At 43.7% G+C, this 24,583-nt stretch overlaps 1 protein-coding gene across 9 annotated transcripts in view; it reads left to right on the top strand.

Moving 5' to 3' along the window:
* Positions 1-912: 912 nt before the first annotated feature.
* Positions 913-24,583, top strand: part of map2 (microtubule-associated protein 2) — a 129,846-nt gene continuing 106,175 nt past the window's right edge. For 4 of the 9 annotated variants that reach the window (XM_029711607.1, XM_029711606.1, XM_029711605.1 and 1 more), the window contains exon 1: positions 914-1,128. The gene's annotated coding sequence lies outside the window, so the exon portion shown is untranslated. Of the gene's footprint in view, positions 1,129-24,583 lie in introns of all 9 variants that reach the window. The other 5 variants (XM_029711603.1, XM_029711602.1, XM_029711608.1 and 2 more) reach the window with 3 other exon arrangements.

Below are 24,583 nucleotides of genomic sequence, written 5' to 3'. Positions count from 1 at the left end.
ATGCACCCATCACATAACAGCAAAAGGCAAGGCCAAGGAAAAGTCTGTTTTGCAGTTTATTATAATATGTAAAAAGGTTTAAAGTGTTTCCACAATAGGCCTACTGGGTATGACCAGGAAAAAACATCAATAACATGACCTAACCAGCCTGGTGGACTAGGCCTACATCCCAAGTGGCACCCTATTTGCAGTATAGGGGTCTGGCCAAAAGTAGCACACCTATATAGGAAATGGGGTGCCATTTGGGACAAAGTCCAGGTTACTAACTACTGTGTGTACTAGTAGGTGACCCTAACTACCCTTTCACTGTGTGGCTATGTTGCTGTTTATGAGGGTTGACCTGAAACAAGGTTAGGGTATTGATCTTTCATGATGAGAAAAGCCTGTCGGCTCCAATGCGTTTCAGTGAGTCATAATAACACACCATACTTGCATTCCAAATGGCATTCTATTCCCTATACAGCCTTGAGCAGTTATTGTCTATTGATACTCTGTATTATGTCATGTTTTGTGTGGACACCAGGAAAAGTAGCTGCTGCTTCAGCAACCGTGAATGGGGATCCTAATAAAATACTTAATACTAGTCCGATGGCCATTAGGGGGAAGACATTATTTTGAGGGAACATTTGCGTATTGGTCCTGGTCAAGTAGTGCACTATAAAGGAAATAGGGTGCCAGCAGTCATCATGCTCACTGTCCTTCACATAAGTCTGCCTGCCCTCAATTCATTGTATGCTGTGTGCAAAATGGTAGCCTACCTAAAGAACTGATAGGCTGGTGTTGAGTGCTATTTTGAATGTCAAAATAGCACTCCATTAATAATATCATCCTAACCAAGTGTCATAGTCATTTGCTTTTATTAGAAATTGAAATGTTATATTACGATTTTAATCCATGGTTCGCTGTAACATATTTTGCTACATTCTCTATAGTCTATGAGTTATACTAGGCAGACATGTGCAGTGTATATAATAGACCGGTATAGACTGTATTGAATTCGTTAGCGCCCCTCTTGAAATACTTACGGTAGTCACGGAGTAGCGGGAGGGGTGAAGTGGGCCCAGGATTCCGTTGCCAGTCACTGTGCTCTGAGAACGAGTTCTATTGCAAAGCCACTGCAACGAACAGGTATGATTATATATATATAGATGAAAACCATAATGTAAGTGGAAAATGGTCATGAGTTTTTGCCTGTATCTTCTATTTTATTCATTCATATCACCATGTTGGTTTTATTAAGTTTTCTCATTGTGTGCATCAGTGCATGAATTAATATAAATAATTTGAGGTACTCAATTGAATTGATTCAGAGAAAGGACGCATTGTTCATTGCGACTGTGTCTGACTGCCGAAGAGTGCCGGACATATTTTGTGGACACTTCAAATGCGACCTACCTCTGCATTTTTTATTTATTTAAAAATGTGAAATTTGAAGAATGGAATTTGCCCATGATGGATCACCTAGAATGAATGGTAAATTTGTAGTTTGTTGGCGGCCGTAGCCTATTGAACCAATCAATCATCTTATCTTGGTAGCCCACATAAAATAAAAGCATTAATGATATAATTCGTATGCTGTTAAACCTATTTATGTTAATTACTGAACGCAGAGTCGGCGCCGCAGGGAGAACGTTCATCGTTGTCTTCCTCAGACAGTCTGTAGTACGCGGGTGAATTTGACGCGCTGCTTTGGTTAGGTCCAGCACGTATGGTGCTGAAACATCGGCAGTCCCGCTTTACTGACGACCAATTGTGTAAGCTACCAAAACCTTCTCTCCCTGTTCCGTTTTTTTAAAAAGCCCACCACAGATGTTTCTGATGATAGGCTATGCTATTGTCTTACTTGTTGCAATTGTTCAGTGATGATTTAAGACAAAGCAACCTCTTGTTTGATTTAGACAGATATCATCTTCATTATCTACGATTAGGCTACAGTTGTTGGATCGTTTTAGACTAGGAGAGCTTGGCAGGTAGGCTGTAGATCAGGGATGGGCAACTTTAATTAATAGGGGTGGGGGCCACAGTTGCTCACGGGTCTGCATATCCACATCATTAGAACCAGCCAGCAGACCCAGATTGTTTTTGTTTTAGAGTTAATTTCTTGCAATTCTACAAATTGTGCCATCGGGTGTAGAACAAATGTTGCAGTTTTAAAGCAAGTTTGCTGCCATTCTACACATTTTGCCATGGGACGGAGAGAATGTTAGCAGTTTTTAATATGATATCTGAGTGAGACTGTTGGGGCCCCACACACCGGTAATTCACCCATGATAACACGTTTAGATAGATGGCTGCTAAACTAATTTAGCAATCCCAAAAATATTAGGTGACATAAAAATGAAGAAAAAAAAGATCAGAGGGCCTTCAGAAGGGGGTACACAGGCCAAATGCGGCCACCGGTTGCCCATCCCTGCTATAGATGATCTATAATTGTTGACGGTGCGAACCCAGTGCAGCCTAATGGAATGACTGTGGAAGCAATAGAAGGGATGGTTCTCGAGGCTTAGGCGAAATTGGTGCCCCACTGCCCCCTTCCTCTCTGTCTGTATTTCTGTCGTCCTGCCTGTATTTCTCTCTCTCACACACACACACACAAGATGCTGAGTCATAAGATTGTCTTGGTTAATTATCATGGCAATTCAACAATAACCTACCCTACTGTATATGTAGGATCTTTGTGTTTGATATACATGTTGTTTTTCTCGATGGCGGTGTTCACTATGGATCAGTCTAATCTCAAAGACACCTTTTAATTCATGTATGTTATTATCATTATGTTACAATAGGATTGCACACAATAACTTGTAGAAAACATTGTTCGGATGATTCCCCCTTGACAACAGAGAGGATGAATACCAAATACCAGTATGGAAGAAAAAAAAGAAATGTATGCATTCACTACTGTGAGTCGCTCTGGATAAGAGCGTCTGCTAAATGACTAAAATGTAAAATGTAAATGAATATCATGACTTATGATGATGAATTGTATTTTTCCCCTAGCCTTTACATTACACTAGTTATGAGCAGACGTCTAATGAGTAAGCCTGGATACCAGTCTGTTTATGCTCTCTTGCCAACTCCTCATGGAATTGAGGCGAGACAAGGAGTTGGCAAGAGATCCCAAACAGACTGGCATCTAGGCTAGTAATGAGTGTGCTTCCACTGCCTCTGTGCAGCACAGTTACTGGGAGTAGAGTGTCCTTTGTATTCAGCTGACTAATACTGAGGGGCTCTTTAGATGCTGAAGCGGCCATTGTCCATTTTAGAGGCCTGTTCTGCAGTGTTTCCCCTATATGCATTTTGCAGCCGCACACCGCCACTGATAGAACTTTTATTTTACTCTGCGACCGCTGCTGAAAAAATTCCCAGGGGAAACTCTGTACTGTAAATGACAACAAGGCATCAGGGTGAAGGTAAAACCTTGAGAGACTTCAGTCCAATACTAAACAGATATTGAGTGGAACATACACTCTTAGAAAAAAAACATGCTATCTAGAACCTTGAAGGGTTCTTCGGCTGTCCGCAAAGGAGAACCATTTAAATAATTATTTTGGGTTCCATGTAGAACATTTCTACTGAGGGTTCTACATGGAACCAAAAAGGGTTCTACCTGGAACCAAAAAGGGTTCTCCTATGGAGACAGAAGATCCCCTTTGGAACCCTTTTTGGAACCCTTTAGATGCTCACCAGTGTAATCAGATATACATGATATTAAAGCTATATTGATTTCTTTCCATCGCTGCTGGTTGTGGTCGTGTCCACTGGTTCAGGTATTAAAGGCCTGATGCATTCAGGATGAGAATAGAGTCTCTCAAGGGCGTTCTCCCTCCCTCTCCCTCTCTCTGTCATCTGTCTCTCCATCTCTGTCTTTCTGTCTCTGTCTCGTCTCGGGGGAGTGATGGTTGATGGTCAGTCAGGCTTTCTTCTTGTGAGTTCCTATCACTGGCATGAGAACTCTTGAAGACTCCAGATATTATAGTTTTCCTGCTGGTTTCCTCCCTACTGACTGATAGACATCTGTTATCTGGGATCTGAGCCTGTCTGCCCCTGGTCTGTGTCGACATCTCTCTACTGGCCATGGCAATACATCAAAGTATTTATTCTTCCTTTGATACATGAGGAGAAATGTAACTGACTGAAGCAGAAAGTTGCATACTTCTGGATCATATAAATTGTGTGTGTGTGAACATGTTTTCCTACCTTATCAGGACCACACTGTCCTGACAAGTGTGTGTGCATGCGGGCCTACCTGTGCGTACCTGTGCATACCTATGCGTGTGTGTTCTTCCCCTAAGGACTGTGTACTTAGTGAACCAGATCACCAGACACCTGGTTTGGATATATTATTGTAATGTCTGTTATTTGGTTTACATGGTCAAATAAGGATGATATGCAAAGGCTGTGTGCAACGTGGTTGCAATGTAAGTCCACTGTTGAATGCCAGTTCCAGCTCTTTCAAATGCCATGCAAATGATATGGAAAGGAATTGTGTAGACGAGCATTTCTATGCAAGTCATTCTCCATAAGAAACAGTTTGGCTGTAACACCAGCTCTAAAAACGCTATCATTGAAAGCATGCACATTTACATTTACCATGGGAAAGGCACATATATGGTAGCAGTTTGTATAAATCAATCCATTAGAAATATAAAAGTTGACCTATCAAGACAAATAAATAAAGAGTGAATAGTTTTCTTTAACTGTGCAATGTGTTTGGCTGATATATATACTTGAGTCAATGAATCAGTCAGTGTGTAAGTAATCACTATAGAAAGGCTGTGCATTAACAAGTAGCCAGTCACGCACACACACAAAGTAGGCCCCTGAGAGAGCTTCAATGGACCACAGTAAGACTTCTATTTCATTAACATTGAAGAGGTCTTTCTATTTCAATACTGATCACCCTTTCACCTGCTGTGTTCCTGAGATAAAATGTTCAGTACCACTTCAGCACTGAGTTGCCTGGAAAAGACGAGGGAGTTGGTTTTTATGAATGAAAGCCGTTGTGTCCGTTGTTTATAGAAAACAGACACGCCAGTATTGAGTTGAGGGGATAAAGCCGGTCTGGTGTCAGGTTATTTAATGCCTAATCTCTAGTGATAGATCGAGGACATTAACATAAATGCTAACGAGCTAGCAATCTAGCGCACGCAAGTTTTTGTCGTGTGCCAAATGCCTATTTCCTATATAGTGCATTACTTTTGACCAGGGGTTTGTCCCAAATTACCTTTTATTCCTTATTGGCCCTGGTCATATGTAGTGCACTAAATACTGAATAGGGTGCCATTTGAGATGTAGCTAGGGTTGTGGGTTTGAAGTTGAGGTAATGTCAGCAGGTTATGAGGTAATGCTAGCAGGTTATGAGGTAATGCCAGCAGGTTATGAGGTAATGTCAGCAGGTTATGAGGTAATGCCAGCAGGTTATGAGGTAATGTCAGCAGGTTATGAGGTAATGCTAGCAGGTTATGAGGTAATGCTAGCAGGTTATGAGGTAATGTCAGCAGGTTATGAGGTCATGCTAGCAGGTTATGAGGTCATGCTAGCAGGTTATGAGGTAATGTCAGCAGGTTATGAGGTAATGCCAGCAGGTTATGAGGTAATGCCAGCAAGTTATGAGGTAATGTCAGCAGGTTATGAGGTAATGCTAGCAGGTTATGAGGTAATGTCAGCAGGTTATGAGGTAATGCTAGCAGGTTATGAGGTAATGTCAGCAGGTTATGAGGTAATGCTAGCAGGTTATGAGGTAATGTCAGCAGGTTATGTCAGAGTGGTGCAGCAGCAGTTTTACATAACCTGGTCTGTCTGTCTGTCCCAGTGCTACTGCAGCCAGCCATAATCCAAACTCATGCTTTGTGTGTGTGTGTGTGTGTGTGTGTGTGTGAGCAGCAGCCAAAGGCTTGTACTCCCCACTTACTCTGGCCAAATTCTGACGTAACTTGATGTGTGTGACGGCCCGTGCGTGTGCCTTCTAGGCTGTATTCTATAGTTCCTCTTTGTTCCAAGGTTCTGGTTTACTCACAGCTCTAGTAGTGCTCTGCTTGGTCCGAAGAGATGGGTACTGTCTTCCCTGGGTGTAGGAGTGGTGTGTGTGTGTGTCTAGTGTGACCAGTCTGGCCCACCACCACCACCACCCTAAGTCACAGCCCTTCTCAGCTGACACTCATTAGGCTAAGCTGCCCAGACAGCTCCCTCCCTGTCCTGCCCTGTGGGCCGAGTTGCCAGTCTGGCACTATCCACCCATCGCCAACTAACTCAGTGGGCCTGTCCCGAATGGCACCCGATTCCCTATATAGTGCACTACTTTTGACCAGGGCCCATAGGTAACTCATTATATAAGGAATAGGATGCCATTTGGTACACTATCTAACTCTGTGACTGCAGGCAGGCAGCAGTTGTTTTGGTCACCCCAAGAGGATCTCTGCATCAATTATTGGAACAGGACTCATCTGCTGAGAGCTAAAGTCTCTGGGACCTTCAGTTTTCCTTGATATTGAGATCCAAGTTGTCCTTGTTTTCCTCAGCTGTTGACGCAAGCAGACTTCAGATGGTTGTTGTGTTTTAGAGAGACTCACAACAACAATTTAGAATGCATCCCAAATGGCACCCTATTTGCTAATTAGTGCATTACTTTGGAACAGGGCCCTGGTCAAAAGTAGTTTACTATGCACTCTTATAAAAAAAGGGTTCCAAAAGGGTTCTTCGGCTGTCTCATAGTCCCAGTCGGTATTAGAATGTCGCGTCCCCGCCCGCCTGTGGGGAAAACAACCTGTGGTTACCTAGATTACCCCATTGGCTCAGCAAAAACTTGACCTTTTTCAAACACAATTTTCTTGTGGTCGGCTTGTTTTAGTGAATTACAAAACTATATTCAAGAAAAGTGCAACATGTCTAAAGATTACTTTTCAACATAGCCTGCTCCCGAGCGTTCTCACTACATATAAAAACATAATATTGTAGGGCTTCCCTCATGCCCCTTTTCATGACTGTGCTAGCAGCCACGTGAATGAGTGAGTGAGTGCTAGCTACCGACCAGAACATTAATCTAGCCAAGATCAACAACACAAACAAACAGACTACACAGCTACAAATAGTGACATGCATTACAAACGGGTTCCATGTAGAATCATCTGTGGAAATGGTTTTACATGGAACCCAAAAGGGTTCTACCTGGAACCAAAAGTGTTCTACCTGGAATCAAAAAGGGTTCTTTGAAGGGTTCTCCTATGGGGAAAGCTGAAGAACTGCTTTAGGTTCTAGATAGAAAAAAATGTGCTAAGACTCTTTACTAGGGAATAGGGTGCCATGTGGGATGCTGGCTTGTCCTTATAAAACCTATCAACAACATCAGAGAGGTAGTTCTGCTGCCTAGTTAGAGGTGAGTTTGATAGCCAGGGGCAATGTGCCCAAAACGGCTGGACTGGCACAGCTTTAAATCACCTACAATCAGATAGTGATGTAATTTAATGCCCTGATTAATACATACTAGGTTTTACAAAGGAACCTGACCTTTAGTGTGGGAGGTAGAAGATACTTAATCTCAATTCTGACGTTCCCATGTTTGTTTGAGTCTGTTTCTCTTCCTTGAGACCGCACTGGCAGCAGAGAGACACTCATGGACACTCGTAGGCCAGGTTATATATTATTATTAGCTTAGTGCTGTAGATGGTAGAGGGCAACCTGTACATCAGGGTTAGGCAACTCAATTCAGCCACGGGCAGATTTTTGGTCGGTGTCACGTAGAGAGCCTTTATATTTCTCTATTTGGTTAGGTCGGGATGGGATTTGGGTGGGCATTCTAGATTATGTATTTCTATGTTGGCCTGTTATGGTTCCCAATCAGAGGAAACTGTCTTTCGTTGTCTCTGATTGGGGATCATGTTTAGGCAGCCTTTTCCCACTGGGTTTTTGTGGGATCTTGTTTTTGTATAGCTACTGTGAAGCCTGCAGAACTTTATGTTCATTTTGTATTTTTCTTTGTTTTGTTCGGTGTTAAAAGTAAGATGTACAGTGAGGGGAAAAAGTATTTGATCCCCTGCTGATTTTGTACGTTTGCCCACTGACAAAGAAATGATCAGTCTATAATTTTAATGGTAGGTTTATTTGAACAGTGAGAGACAGAATAACAACAAAAAAATCCAGAAAAACGCATGTCAAAAATTGTATAAATTGATTTGCATTTTAATGAGGGAAATAAGTATTTGACCCCGTCTCAATCAGAAAGATTTCTTGTTCCCAGGTGTCTTTTATACAGGTAACGAGCTGAGATTAGGAGCACACTCTTAAAGGGAGTGCTCCTAATCTCAGCTTGTTACCTGTATAAAAGACACCTGTCCACAGAAGCAATCAATCAATCAGATTCCAAACTCTCCACCATGGCCAAGACCAAAGAGCTCTCCAAAGATGTCAGGGACAAGATTGTAGACCTACACAAGGCTGGAATGGGCTACAAGACCATCGCCAAGCAGCTTGGTGAGAAGGTGACAACAGTTGGTGCGATTATTCGCAAATGGAAGAAACACAAAAGAACTGTCAATCTCCCTCGGCCTGGGGCTCCATGCAAGATCTCACCTCGTGGAGTTGCAATGATCATGAGAACAGTGAGGAATCAGCCCAGAACTACACGGGAGGATCTTGTCAATGATCTCAAGGCAGCTGGGACCATAGTCACCAAGAAAACAATTGGTAACACACTACGCCGTGAAGGACTGAAATCCTGCAGCGCCCGCAATGTCCCCCTGCTCAAGAAAGCACATATACATGCCCGTCTGAAGTTTGCCAATGAACATCTGAATGATTCAGAGGACAACTGGGTGAAAGTGTTGTGGTCAGATGAGACCAAAATGGAGCTCTTTGGCATCAACTCAACTCACCGTGTTTGGAGGAGGAGGAATGCTGCCTATGACCCCAAGAACACCATCCCCACCATCAAACATGGAGATGGAAACATTATGCTTTGGGGGTGTTTTTCTGCTAAGGGGACAGGACAACTTCACCGCATCAAAGGGACGATGGACGGGGCCATGTACCGTCAAATCTTGGGTGAGAACCTCCTTCCCTCAGCCAGGGCATTGAAAATGGGTCGTGGATGGGTATTCCAGCATGACAATGACCTAAAACACACGGCCAAGGCAACAAAGGAGTGGCTCAAGAAGAAGCATGTTAAGGACCTGGAGTGGCCTAGCCAGTCTCCAGACCTTAATCCCATAGGAAATCTGTGGAGGGAGTTTAAGGTTTGAGTTGCCAAACGTCCGCCTCGAAACCTTAATAACTTGGAGAAGATCTGCAAAGAGGAGTGGGACAAAATCCCTCCTGAGATGTGTGCAAACCTGGTGGCCAACTACAAGAAACATCTGACCTCTGTGATTGCCAACAAGGGTTTTGCCACCAAGTACTAAGTCATGTTTTGCAGAGGGGTCAAATACTTATTTCCCTCATTAAAATGCGAATCAATTTATAACATTTTTGACATGCGTTTTTCTGTATTTCTTTGTTGTTATTCTGTCTCTCACTGTTTAAATAAACCTACCATTAAAATTATAGACTGATAATTTCTTTGTCAGTGGGCAAACGTACAAAATCAGCAGGGGATCAAGTACTTTTTTCCCTCACTGTACGCCTACCATGCTGCACCTTGGTCTCCTCCTTATGACGAACATGACAGTCGGGGGTCCGGAACATAATTATAATCATTTGTACAATGCAAATTGACACAAACTAAGTCCAATAAGAGATTTGTTATTTTCAAATACAATCATTTCATAGCTTGATTACATTGAGACACGATCACCTACTTTTCTATTCCTGGAAATCTTTGAACAGACTTCCTAAATTAAACTCAATTTTAGCATAATTCTTGGTGAGTTTACTGTCTTTTTTTGACCAAGGTTGGTTTTTCTGTTTCTGTCCCCTGCTATGTATGTTGTTGTGGATGGGTGACCATGAAACACACACACAAACATACGCACACACACAAACAAGCACAGGGCCGGTGGTTGAAGGTTGAGATTGGATAGCTTAATTGGGTCTGAATAATGAAGAGAACTCAGAGACCCTTGATCTCTGCACTGTCAGTGGGGGTGTGTGCATGTGTGTGTGTTAGAGAGAGTCATTCTTTCATTTTTGTATGTATAATGTTGTTATACAATTCAAGCTATAGCTGTGGATTCTAGATATGCATCTATGAATGAGAGAATGAAACTGCATCAGCAGAGTGTGTGGGCTGAGCCTGGGGGTGCAGAGGGGACCCCAGTGGTGATTCATACTCTAGCATACTGGTATTATTACAAGCACTCTCTCTCTCTCTCACACACACACACACACACACACACACACACACACACACACACACACACACCTCTCTCTCACACACAAGCACCTCTCTCTCACACACAAGCACCTCTCTCTCTCTCACACACACATACACACACAAGCACCTCTCTCTCTCACACACACACATACACACACAAGCACCTCTCTCTCTCACACACACACACACACACACACACACACACCTCTCTCTCACACACAAGCACCTCTCTCTCACACACACATACACACACAAGCACCTCTCTCTCACACACACATACACACACAAGCACCTCTCTCTCACCCACACACACAAGCACCTCTCTCTCTCTCTCAACACACACACACACACACACACACACACACACACACACACACACACACACACACACACACACACACACACACACACACACACACACACACACACACACACACAAGCACCTCTATCTCTCTCTCACACACAAGCTCTGCTCTCTCTCTCTCTCTCTCTCTCTCACACACACACAAGCACCTCTATCTCTCTCAGGGTACGTCCCCCAGAGAACGAGTGGGGGAAGAGAGGAGAGGACAGTGTTACTGCAGAGACAGGGTTACGTCCCCCTGAGAGCGAGTGGGGGAAGAGAGGAGAGGACAGTGTTACTGCAGAGACAGGGTTACGTCCCCCTGAGAGCGAGTGGGGGAGGAGAGGAGAGGACAGTGTTACTGCAGAGACAGGGTTACGTCCCCCTGAGAGCGAGTGGGGGAAGAGAGGAGAGGACAGTGTTACTGCAGAGACAGGGTTACGTCCCCCTGAGAGTGAGTGGGGGAAGAGAGGAGAGGACAGTGTTACTGCAGAGACAGGGTTACGTCCCCCTGAGAGTGAGTGGGGGAGGAGAGGAGCTGGGGTGTTGTACCAATCGGTCTAATATCGGGGTCTTCTCTCTGTGGAACCATACAGTATGGCTTGTGTTGATAATTGTGTCCATATAGCAACACACTGAAACGCGAACTTCCAATGGCTTTCTTGTAGTCATCCTCATACATCCATTATCTGATTGCGTCCCAAATGGCATAAGGCTCTGGTCAGAATTAGGGCACTATATATGGAATCGGATGCTGTTTGGGATGCAGGCCTATTCCCTGACTGTCAATGCAGACACTGGTTGTTCTGTTGCTGTGTTCTGTGTTTTGTGGTGCCTGACCACAGCACGTGTGGTTTTCTCTTGTTTTCAGCTGAACACATGCACACACACACAGCACGTGTTCATGAGGTTTTCTCTTGTTTTCAGCTGAACACATGCACACACACACACACACACACACACACACACACACACACACACACACACACACACACACACACACACACACAGCACGTGTTTATCTCTTGTTTTCAGCTGAGGAACAGAGCAGTAGCAGAGGGAGGGAGGGAGGAAAGGTCCTTGAGAAAGAAATAAACTAAAAGTGTGTGTATTCTGACAGCTAGCTGTCTATATATAGTCAGTGGCAGTGCTGACAATGCATATTAGGGATATCCTTGGAAATGCAACTCAACCACAAGTGTGTGTGTGTGGTAGTTTTTCTGCTGGCTCACAACAAATATGTATATACTGTATTCTATACTATCTATTGCATCTTAGCCTATGCCGCTCTGACATTGCTCATCCATATATTCATATATTCTTATTCCATTACTTTACTTAGATTTGTGTGTATTAGGTATTTGTTGTGGAATTGTTAAATATTACTTGTTAGATTTTGCTGCACTGTCGGAACTAGAAGCACAAGCATTTCGCTGCACTCGCAATAACATCTGCTAACCAGTTGTATGTGACCAATAAAATGTGATTTGATTTGAGCAGCTGCTGTGACAAAGCAGAGGTAAAGTGAAGCTTAGTGCTGGAGGGGTGGGATGGGATAAGAGCCATGCCCTGTTGACGAGAAGAAAGCAGAGGAAAGCTTATTCAGATCTGGAGGGGTGGGATGGGAATCATGTTGACCTGGTGAAAAGAGACTCCCTTTAGAGGTGGTTTCCTGTCCCAGAAACCCTGTGTACTCGTTTCCTCTTCCTTGAAGAACAAGACGGCCCCCAGACCCAAAATCACCGTTTCCCCATGGGGACTCCTGTTAGAATGTTTAAAAGCCTTACTGCGGAGTTGATCAAAATGGACCCCTTATGACTATGTTCTCTCCTGGTAAAGACATTTTGTATTGTTCTGATGGATTGTCTGTGGTGCGTGTGTACTTGTTTTCCTACCTTATCAGGGCCCCAATGTCCTAACTATTCATGCACATGTTCTGACAAGGTAGCAAATAAGAACATTTTTGAAAAGTCTGGACTTTATTCATTTCTGGATTTATTTAAATGCTATTTTAAGTTTAAGGGTTAAATTCAGGTGTGAAGTTCTGTTTTGCTTTTCTTAGTCAACCTTATTTTTCATTGTGTTCTTGAACGTAGCCCTGTTTCTTTGTGTTCTTGGTTAGTTCAGTTCTTTCTGTTTGTATGGTTGTGAGGTATTGTTTGTTTTTGACTGCCTACCTGTGTTTGACCATTGTCTGCAACCAAGGCTTAATAAACCTCAGCCACACTCTGCGAGTGAATCTACACCTTGTTCTCCCTGAGTCTGCATTACAGAATATCTCACCTAAAAAACGGAATGGATTCAGCGGAGCAAATACATTGAGCACAACCCCACTAACTTCGACACCAACAACAACAGGGTGGATTTTGTTGTCTCTACTCATAGGCAAAGCCCTGGATTGGGCCACTGCCATATGGACTGCCAACAGCACAGAACTCGGATCCGAGACCCATTTCCACACCCTCTTCAAAGAGGTTTTCGATCACTCTCCCTCCGGTCGTCCTATAGGAGACCTCCTCATAGAACTTCAACAAGGACGCAATTCAGCTGTTGAGTATGCCCTCGAGTTCCGCACCATGACTGCAAGGAGTGGATGGAATGAGGCTGCTCTACTTACCGTCTACCAAAGAGGGCTCAACAGGGAACTTTAGGTGGAGCTGGCCTGTAGAGGTGACCTTCAGGATTTAAATCAATACATTCATATGTCCATCTCCATCGACCACCTCATCGTCGACCGCCGAAAAACTCTGCCACCCAGGAACCCGAAACCTTCTCTTTCCATGATTCCGTCATCCCGTCTGAGTCTTCCAGAGCCCATGCAGTTGGGCCATGCTCCTCTCCCGTGTATCGAATGTCAAAGGCGGATCCATGAAGGGCTCTGCCTATACTGTGGAGGGAAAGATCATCTACTCAGCCATTGCCTTGTTCGCCAACCCACGGAGAGATGAGAAGGGTCCCTCTGTTGCCATGCAGGTAGGCGTGTCCTTATTTCTAAATATCTTTGTCGTCACGACCCTGCCATCTCGTGGCAACAAGGAAGAACTACTGTCCTCGTTCTCTACCTGCTTCTCCAGTTGTCTCAGCCTACCCTGCAGAGCCACCACCATACCATCTGAATACGCCCAGTACATCAATGTCTTCAGCAAAATCAAGTCCTCCACTCTGCCACCACATCGCCCAGGGGACTGTGCTATTGACTTGCTCCCTGGAGTGTCCCCACCGAAGGGACGTGTTTACCCTCTATCTATCCCGGAAAATGAGGCACTGAATCACTCAAACGGTTTCATTCGTCTTTGTTCCCCGGCTGCGTCCAGCTTCTTCTTCGTTTGGAAAAAAGGACGGTGGTCTCCGTCCATGTATTGATTATCGTTCTCTGAATGGCGTCACGGTCAAGAACCATTTCCCTCTTCCTCTGATCCCCGTGACCCTTGAACAAGTGAGCCGTGCCAACATCTATACTGAACTTGACCTGCAAAGTGCATATAACCTTGTCCGTATACGTGAAGGCGACAAATGGAAGACGGCCTTTATCACCGCTCGAGGGCACTACGAATACCTGGTCGTGCCCTACGGCCTTACGAACGCCCCCGCCGTCTTCCAATCATTTATGAACAAGGTTTTCCAGGATATGATCAACCGCTTTCTCATCGTCTACATTGATGACATCCTGATTTACTCCCACTCCCTGAAGGAACACATACAGCATGTGCAAAAGGTTCTTCAACAGCTCCTTGACCATAACCTTTTATGTGAAGAAAGGAGCGCCTTCCATGTAAGCTTCGTACTGACACCTGGAGGGGTCAGCATGGATGAGAACAAAGTCACCGCCATCGGTAACTGGCCCAAACCCATCACCATTAAGGAACTCCAACGTTTCATTGGGTTCTCCAACTACTATCGCCATTTCATTCGGCCCTTCAGTTCTGCTGCTGCCCTTACCAAAAGACCCGGAACCTTCAATGGACCGATACCGCCCTGACTGCGTTCAACAACTTGAAACGCCTCTTCACGTCAGCTCCTGTCCTTCGCCAACCTGATCCGACCAACCTGATCCGACCCTTCCTTTCACCCTGGAGGTGGATGGTTCTGCTTTTCTTTTCTTAGTCAACCTTGTGTTTTTTATCTATGTTCTTGAGCGTAGCCCTGTTTCTTTGTTCTGGAACGTAGCCCTGTCCATTTTTGTTCATTGATTTCACCTGTGTTCATTTCTCATCAGCTCCCTATTTAGTTCAGTTCTTTCTGTTTGTATGGTTGTGAGGTATTGTATTTTTTATTTACTGCCAACCTGTGTTTGACCATTGCCTGCCTGTGACCACGATTCCTGCCTTCTGTGAAGGCTTAGTAAACATCTTGTGCGCTCTGCGCGTGAATCTACACCTTGTTCTCCCTGAGTCTGCATTACATCAGGGTTTACGGTTAGTGTTAGGTTAGGGGAAATCCTGACATTTCACAAAAACAAAGCAGTGTGGCTGATTGGGGATTGGCTGCTGGTTGAGGGTATTGACATGAGTCTCCCACAGGGTGAAGAGGAGAGCACTACTCTGGCTTCCAAATGGTTACAGACATAACTGTAGTTTTTCTTTCTCTGCCTTGCTCTCTCTGCCATTCTTTTCATTCTTCCTCTTGTCCCCTCTCTCACTCCATCCCTATCTTTGTCTTTGTTCATTCTGTGGGCTATGGTGGTTAAGTAAAGATCCCAGGTATAATGTTATCCTTTGTGTGGTCTCACATACCAGGCTTATATGGTTGGTAAATTAAACTATCCATTGTGTTCATTGTTTGTGGGTTAAGGTAAAGGAGACATGGCCAGGAGGGTCAGAATGACAGAATCTAGCTTGTCCTTTTGTATGGCTGGTGTCATTCAATCAAATCCTATTGATGGTTAGGAAGGAAGGACATTTCTGTCAGGGTCTTTGGCTGTGCCTCAAATGGTACCCTGTGGTCAGAAGAGCACTATAAAATACATAGGGTACCATTTGGGACACATCCCTAGTCTCTCTAGAAAGACCCTTTACTGCTACGACACTGGCTGTTATTGGTCGCCATGGAGACTGAGTTTTGGTGTTGTCGTGGAAACAGAGTTGTTAGCTGCAGCTTCTTGATTCGCCGCCCACGACCGTCCATAGCAGCTAGGCTTTTTACTGAGGTAGGCAAATAGTAGCATACAGTTTGACATGCTGAAGGTCCTGGACAGAACCACACACTGTAGAGAGAGAGGTCCAAACCGACACTGGAGTGGATTTGATAGTGTTGTCAGACATTCATTGATCACCACACAATCATGATCACAGTAGCGGTGCATGGATAAAATCACTGGGGAAGCCAAGCCAATAAAAAAAACATATTACAACCTGCATTGTGATATTTGCGTTGTTTGCTCTTTAACCCATTCATTCAGGCACCACCGTGATATGCAGCAAGGCCCAGAGCCTGTGACAACAAAGACGGTCCACAGTGGCGGAATAAATTCAACCACACGTTTGTTTCAAAACTGGAGAGCAACATCTGTCCGGTGAAGTCTACAAAGCAAATATTGCCCGTAACAAACAGTTATGACCTGCAGCATATTCAAGCAAGTTAATGTTTTCGACAGTTTACTAAACAACTGCTGATTTAGAACTACAGAGTTACCACAAGTCAGCACAAAGACAACAGGGGAAATGCCTCTGCTATTCCAGCACCATTTACACTTAAATACACTGAAAACAAACTTAAAGATACCAAAAACTATTTAGTCCAATCAATTTGCTAAACATCATATGGCTGCCCATGGTACTGATTTCTGTGCGTGTGTGTGCAAGAAAAAAAACAATTGCTCCCCTACTTGTAGACTAGTTGAACGCCAATGCCATCCTCTCTTTCATGTTGTCAAAACGGTCTGATGACTCTATCATGCAGTACGCTTTTATTTTTTGTTTTCATAGGCTACCTAGCTAAAATTCGTCCTCGCATGGGCAAAAATGAATCAGCTAAGTTAGTTAGCAAACTAATTAGACTACGTTGAACTTCACTCATCAGGCCTGTGGCACAGTATATTCATTTATGGTTAGATCAGAATCGCCGTCATAATCATTGGCCTGTACAGAGAATAAAGTCAAAACCACAAGTCCAAATCCACATCTCCATCCATGGCTTAGTAAAGGGATGATTTAGCAAGCTAGCTACTGCAGGACATCACCACAAGCAGACCAAAAACAATCATGTCAGTTTGAACAGCTCTTTTTTTCAGTGATCCTCAGTTATGTGAAAAAAATTACGAACAGCGATATAATAAGATAACCACCGGTATGTCTGACAATGATGACATTTTGCTTAGGATGTGATTTGATTGGTGTGAAGCCAAATCCAAACTGGCCTCCCTGCGCCAGGACAACCCTCAGCTCAGCTCAGCTCAACGCTGATTGGCTAATTATTTTATTTATTTATCAAGGGAGACCAAATGCTTGCTGGCATCAATCAACCAAATGCTTTGGCGCCAACATGTCATACTTTTTTGTTCCAGACAGTATCAGATACATGGGCTACACATACTAAGACAGAGGGGCGCTGTTTCCCTCGTGCGGAGTATTTCTCCGGTGCGATTCAGCCACTTGCGAATTGACAGAAAAGTATGAAAACAGAGAGACGAAAGATAAATTATTTTATGAAACCTGGCTTCTCTTGGCGTCCATGAATACACGCCACTGCATGATCAGATATAAGGGGTTAAAGTTGTCTGTTAGTTAGCACACAAGATTTGGTTCTGATTAGGGTTAAACTGGAATACATTTTGGTTTTACATTCCACACAAGGTTTTCTCCATCTCTCTCTCAACCCCCACAGATCTCCTAGCAGTTTATTCATTCATCAGGAGTGTATTGCTTTGTGCAGTTGTGCGGTACTTAATGGTTGTCATTCTGTATTTTTATTGCTCCCTTGGTAGGTGGAAATGGATATGTGACACTGATAGCTGCGCCACACACACACACACACACACACACACACACACACACACACACACACACACACACACACACACACACACACACACACACACACACAGGATACTGGTAGCTGGGGTTGTTGTACCAATAATGTATCTAACCACTCGGATGTGGACAGTCTGCAGACTGCAGACCTGAAAGAGGTGATTTATTAAAATTGGTGTATTGTATTGTGGTACTAACGTCAACACACACAGTACAACACCAACATTTGATCTTGTGAAAATGAACCACCTCGACAATTTCAGTTTATTCTTACCACGTGGGATTTACAGTTAAGAACAAATTCGTATTTACAATGACAGCCTACCCCGACCAAACCCTAACACGGATGACACTGGGCCAATTGTGCGCTGCCCTATGAGACTCCCAATCACGGCCAGTTGTGATACAGCCTGGAATCGAACCAGGGTCTGTAGTGACCCTTCTAACATTGAAATGCAGTGCCTTAGACCGCTGCGCCACTTAGGAGCCCAAATGGAGAGAGCCTCTGCTCTCAGGGCTGTTACAGCCTGACAGTGAATAGGCCAAGTTGCAAACGTGTGTGTGTGTGTGTGTGTGTGTGTGTGTGTGTGTGTGTGTGTGTGTGTGTGTGTGTGTGTGTGTGTGTGTAGAGGAGGGAGTAGTAAGTTCATTAACTCAACAGGGTGTAGTTGAGTTGTTGGTTGGACTCCCACGCAGACAGCATTGTAAAAAGCTGTGAAACATTCTGCGTCATTGTATAGAGCAGCAGAAAATACAGTTGAAGTCGAAGTTTACATACACCTTAGCCAAATACATTTCCACTCAGTTTTTCAATTCCTGCCATTTAATCCGAGTAAAAATTTCCTGTTTTAGGTCAGTTAGGATCACCACTTTATTTTAAGAATGTGAAATGTTAGAATAATAGTAGAGAATTGTTTTTTTCAGCTTTTATTTCTTTCATCACATTCCTAGTGGGCCAGAAGTTTACATACACTCAATTAGTATTTGGTAGCGTTGCCTTTAAATTGTTTAACTTGGGTCAAACGTTTCGGGTAGCCTTCTACAAGCTTCCCACAATAAGTTGGTGTAACGGCCGTCAAAGGGAGTAGACCAAGGCGCAGCGGGTTGAGTGCTCATTATTTACTTTTATTGAACACGTAAACAAAACAATAAACGAACGACAGCTTAACAGTTCCGTCAGGTACAAAACACTAGACTGAAAACAACCACCCACAAACACAAGCTGAAAAACCTCTACTAAATAGGACCTCCAATCACAGGCAACCAGAAACAGCTGCCTCCAATTGAAGGTCAAACAAAAACCCTAAACATAGAAATAGAAAAACTAGACACGGACATAGAAATAGGAATATACTAACATAGAACATATACCAAAACCCCCGAAACACATAAAACAAACACACCCTGCCACGCCCTGACCAAACTGCAATAACAAACAACCTCTTTTACTGGTCAGGACATGACAGTTGGGTGAATTTTGGCCCATTCCTCCTGACAGAGCTGGTGTAACTGAGTCAGGTTTGTAGGCCTCCTTGTTCGCACACGCTTTTTCAGTTCTGCCCACAAATTTTCTATGGGATTGAGGTCAGGGCTTTGTGATGGCCACTCCAATACCTTGACTTTATTGTCCTTAAGCCATTTTGCCACAACTTTGGAAGTATGCTTGGGGTCATTGTCCATTTGGAAGACCCATTTGTGACCAAGCTTTAACTTCCTGACTGATGTCTTGAGATGTTGCTTCAATATATCCACATAATTTTCCTTTCCTCATGATGCCATCTATTTTGTGAAGTGCACCAGGCCCTCCTGCAGCAAAGCACCCTCACAATATGATGCTGCCACCCCCGTGCTTCACAGTTGGGATGGTCAAACATAACGATGGTCATTATGGCCAAACAGTTCTATTTTTGTTTCATCAGACCAAAGGATATTTCTCCAAAAAGTACAATCTTTGTCCCCATGTGCAGTTGCAAAATGTAGTCTGGCTTTTTTATGGCGGTTTTGGAGCAGTGGCTTCTTCCTTGCTGGGTGGCCTTTCAAGTTATGTCGATATAGGACTTGTTTTACTGTGGATATAGATACTTTTGTACCTGTTTCCTCCAGCATCTTCACAAGGTCCTTTGCTGTTGTTCTGGTATTGATTTGCACTTTTCGCACCAAAGTACGTTCATCTCTAGGAGACAGAACGTGTCTCCTTCCTGAGTGGTATGACGGCTGAATGGTCCTATGGTGTTTATACTTGCATACTATTGTTTGTACAGATGAATGTGGTACCTTCAGGCGTTTGGAAATTGCTCCCAAGGATGAACCAGACTTGTGGAGGTCTACAATTTTTTTTCTGAGGTCTTGGCTGATTTCTTTTGATTTTCCCATGATGTCAAGCAAAGAGGCACTGAATTTGAAGGTAGACCTTGAAATACATCCACAGGTACACCTCCAATTGACTCAAATGATGTCAATCAGCCTATCAGAAGCTTCTAAAGCCATTACATCATTTTCTGGAATTTTCCAAGTTGTTTAAAGGCACAGTCAACTTAGTGTATGTAAACTTTTGACCCACTGGAATTGTGATACAGTGAATTATAAGTGAAATAATCTGTATGTAAATAATTGTTGGAAAAATTATTTGTGTCGTGCACAAAGTAGATGTCTTAACCGACTTGCTAAAACTATAGAAAAAGAAATTTGTGGAGTGGTTGAAAAACAAGGTTTAATGTTTCCAACCTAAGTGTATGTAAACTTCCGACTTCAACTGTATGTTTAACTTCCCCAGGCCCACAGGCCACTGTCCCAAATGGCACCCTATTCCTTATTTAGTGCACTACTTTGATAGAGAATAGGCTGCCATTTGGGACACAACCCAGGCGGTGGCTAGAGACCTTTCGATATTTTCCATGGAAAACTGTTGTGATGTTTTTTTATTAGGCACTATAACCTCCTCATATATATTTTCTATGCAAGCAAAGTGCCACACAATAAGCTACTCTGTAACCCTGCGGCGGTCAAGAACATGACCGAGAGGGAGAGAGAGACTGAACGTATCCTGAGAGGAGAGGGAGATGACTGTGTTCCTAATTTTCTTCTGTGACTGTCACTACAGATGCTTGCAGAGCCTCCGCTCCCGAGGAATGTTGTGAGAGGAGTGGCTGCCTGGAAGTGAAGTTAGAGGGCTTGTTTTGTTTTTGTGGTGTTGATTTAGATTGAGGGCTCGTGAGAGGGTGACGCATGAGAGAGGGCGAGAGAGAATATAGCAAGAGCAAAGACACACAGAGGGAGCAAAAGAGAGGGGGTGGGAGATTTTACCTTTGTTTTAACAAGGCAAGTCAGTTAAGAAAAAATTCTTATTTTCAATGATGGCCTAGGAACAGTGGGTTAACTGCCTTGTTCAGGGGCAGAATGACAGATTAGTACCTTGTCAGCTCGGGGATTCAATCTTGCAACCTTTCGGTTACTAGTTTGAAAGAGAGGACACATCGAATTGAGAGGGTAGGAGAGGGAAAGAGAAGAGACATGGAGAGAGGGTGGGAGAAGGAAAGAGAAGAGACATAGAGAGAAAGAAAGGGTGGAAGATGGAAAGAGATGACAGAGCGAGGGTAAGAGATGGAAAGAGCAGAGAGAGAGAAAGGGTAAGAGATGAGAAGAGACAGAGGGAGTGAGAGAAAGACGGAAAAACGAGAGGGAGAAAAGAGAGAGAGGAGAGAGGGCAAGCTCCACCCACACACCTCTATTGATGTATCAGCCCTGCTCTGGGGCCTATCCAAGCTCTGACTCACTCCATACAGCCAGCAATAACCATGTGTTGTTGAGCTTTTTACCTTCACACTGCAATACATTCAGTACCATTCAAAAGTTGGGACACACCTACTCATTCCCGGGTTTTTCATTATTTCTTACTATTTTCTACATGAAGTCATCAAAACTATGAAATAACACATATGGAATCATCTAGTAACCAGAAAAGTGTTAAACAAATCGAAACATATTTTATATGAAATATTCTTCAAAGTAGCCACCCTTTGCCTTGATGACAGCTTGGCATTTTCTCAACCAGCTTTATGAGGTAGTCACCTGGAATGCATTTTAGTTAATAGGTGTGCCTTGTTAAAAGTTAATTTGTGTAATCTATTTCCTTCTTAATGCGTCTGAGCCCTACCTTGTCACAACACAACTGATTGGCTATCCTCTGTGTACCACCCCTATTTGGTAAAAGACCAAGTCCATATTGTAGCAAGAACAACTCAAATAAGCAAAGAGAAATTACAGTCCATCATTACTTTAAGACATGAAGGTCAGTCAATCTGGAAAATTTCAAGAACTTTGAAAGTTTCTTCAAGTACAGTCGCAAAAACAATCAAGCGCTATGATGAAACTGGCTCTCATGAGGACCGCCACAGGAAAGGAAGACCCAGAGTTACCTCTGCTGCAGAGGATAAGTTCATTAGAGTTACCCGCCTCAGAAATTGCAGCCCAAATAAATGCTTTACAGAGTTCAAGTAACAGACACATCTCAACATCATCTGTACAGAGACTGAGTGAATCAGGCCTTCATGGTCAAATTGCTGCAAAGAAACCACTACTAAAGGACACCAATAAGACGAAGAGACTTGCTTGGGCCAAAAAACACGAGCAATGGACATTAGACCGGTGGAAATCTGTCCTTTGGTCTGATGAGTCCAATTTTAAGATTTTTGGTTCTAACCGCTGTGTCTTTGTGAGACACAGAGTAGGTGAACGGATGATCTTCGCATGTGTGGTTCCCACCGTGAAGGATGGAAGAGGAGGTGTGACGGTGCTATGCTTGTAACACTGTCAGTGATTTATTTAGAATTCAAGGCACACTTAACCAGCATGGCTACCACAGCATTCTGCAGCAATAAACCATCCCATCTGGTTTGCGCTTAGTGGGACTATCATTTGTTTTTCAACAGGACAATGACCCAACACACCTCCATGCTGTGTAAGGTGTAATGAATACGATGGGAGACAGAAAGCTGGTTTCAAGCACAGGGTGCAGAAGCTGTTCATTTGTAAAGGACCACAGGAGGAGGCAGGTAGCTGGGTCCAGGGGCATGCAGAAGGTCATACACAGGGGGTCCAAAATGGCAACTGTACAGGCAGGGAAAAGGCTAGTAACGTAGTCCAGGAGATCAGGCAATAGGTTGATGTCAGGATATCCAATAGGCAAAAGTACAGACGGGATGGGCAAAAAGGCGTCATTAGTGAGGGTGGCCAAAACTATGATACACAGGAGGACTAATACAGGAAAAAACAGAGCGCCAAATAGAAATGTGTATCAAAAGAAAAATACCTCACAATGATGGGGTGCAAAGAACTGAACTAAATAGTTTGTGTAAATGACATACAGGTGTGTGAACAGGTGATCAGAATTCAGGTGATTGGGATCTGGAGAGTGAGCTGCGTTCAGGGGATCTATGTGTTTGAGAGTGTGAGTTTGTTAGAATAATTTGTATGTGTTAGGAAAATGACTTAACTGTTCCACTCTGAAATTATAAAATAGGGTGATATGTTTGAGAATCATGGGAAGATAAAATCAGGATATGGGGAGATCGGTTAGGATTGTAAAACTTTGAGGTTATATCCTTTAGTAGGGATGTAAACAGAGTGAAGTTGTAGAGTAGGTAGTAGAAAATCATTGGAGGGTTTCAAACCAAGAGGGTCATAAAGGGGGAGGGGAGGTCAAAGCCTTGAAGAATGTGGCAACATTTATGGTTCTTTGTAGTGAGTGGAAAAGTACTGGTTGTTTGAGAAGGGAGTGGTCTAAAGATAGGAATGTATGTGTGTATTATAAAAGGACTGAGTCCTAATTTTTGACTTTAGAACGTTCTCTGAATAAACTGTACAGACCTTTTGCAGAAAGCTGAGTCCTTGCCTAATTATTATTAACCCAGTGTTTTACAAACCTTGGTGATTAGTCAAGGCTTATTGATTGTTAATTATTATCATTGGGATTCGAAAATTCCCATAACAGAGTTGGAAGCAGACGTTACATAAGGGCTATTTGACCAAGAAGGAGAGTCATGGAGTGCTGCATCAGATGACCTGGCCTGCACAATCACCCGACCTCAACCTGAGATGGTTTGGGATGAGTTGGACCGCAGAGTGAAGGAAAAGCAGCCAACAAGTGCTCAGCATATGTTTTTATTTTTAATTTACCAGTCAAGTTAGTTAAGAACAAATTCTTATTTTCAATGACGGCCATAAGAAGAGTGGGTTAACTGCCTTGTTCAGGGGCAGAACGACAGCTTTTTACCTTGTCAGTTCTGGGATTCAATCTTGCAACCTTTTGGTTACGAGTCCAACACTCTAACCACTAGGCTACCTGCCGCCCGATATGTGGGAACTCCTTCAAAACTGTTGGAAAAGCATTCCAAATGAAGCTGGTTGAGAGAATGCCAAGAGTGTATGAAGCTGTCATCAAGGCAAAGGGTGGCTATTTTGAAGAATCTCAAATATAAAATAGCCCTTCTTTCTTTTCTCTCCAAAACTCTTGAGCGTGCCGTCCTTGGCCAGCTCTCTTGCTATCTCTCTCAGAATGACCTTCTTGATCCAAATCAGTCAGGTTTCAAGACTGGTCATTCAACTGAGACTGCTCTTCTCTGTGTCACGGAGGCTCTCTGCACTGCTAAAGCTAACTCTCTCTCCTCTGCTCTCATCCTTCTAGACCTATCTGCTGCCTTTGATACTGTGAACCATCAGATCCTCCTCTCCACCCTCTCCGAGTTGGGCATCTCCGGCGCGGCTCACTCTTGGATTGCGTCCTACCTGACAGGTCGCTCCTACCAGGTGGCGTGGCGAGAATCCATCTCCGCACCACGTGCTCTCACCACTGGTGTCCCCCAGGGCTCAGTTCTAGGCCCTCTCCTATTCTCGCTATACACCAAGTCACTTGGCTCTGTCATATCCTCACATGGTCTCTCCTATCATTGCTACGCAGACGACACACAA

This window comes from Salmo trutta, chromosome 24 (genome assembly GCF_901001165.1).
Source record: "Salmo trutta chromosome 24, fSalTru1.1, whole genome shotgun sequence".
NCBI classification, from domain to species: Eukaryota; Metazoa; Chordata; class Actinopteri; order Salmoniformes; family Salmonidae; genus Salmo; species Salmo trutta.
Note: the sequence above shows the minus strand (reverse complement) of the source record. Positions and strands in the feature narration are given on the sequence as shown.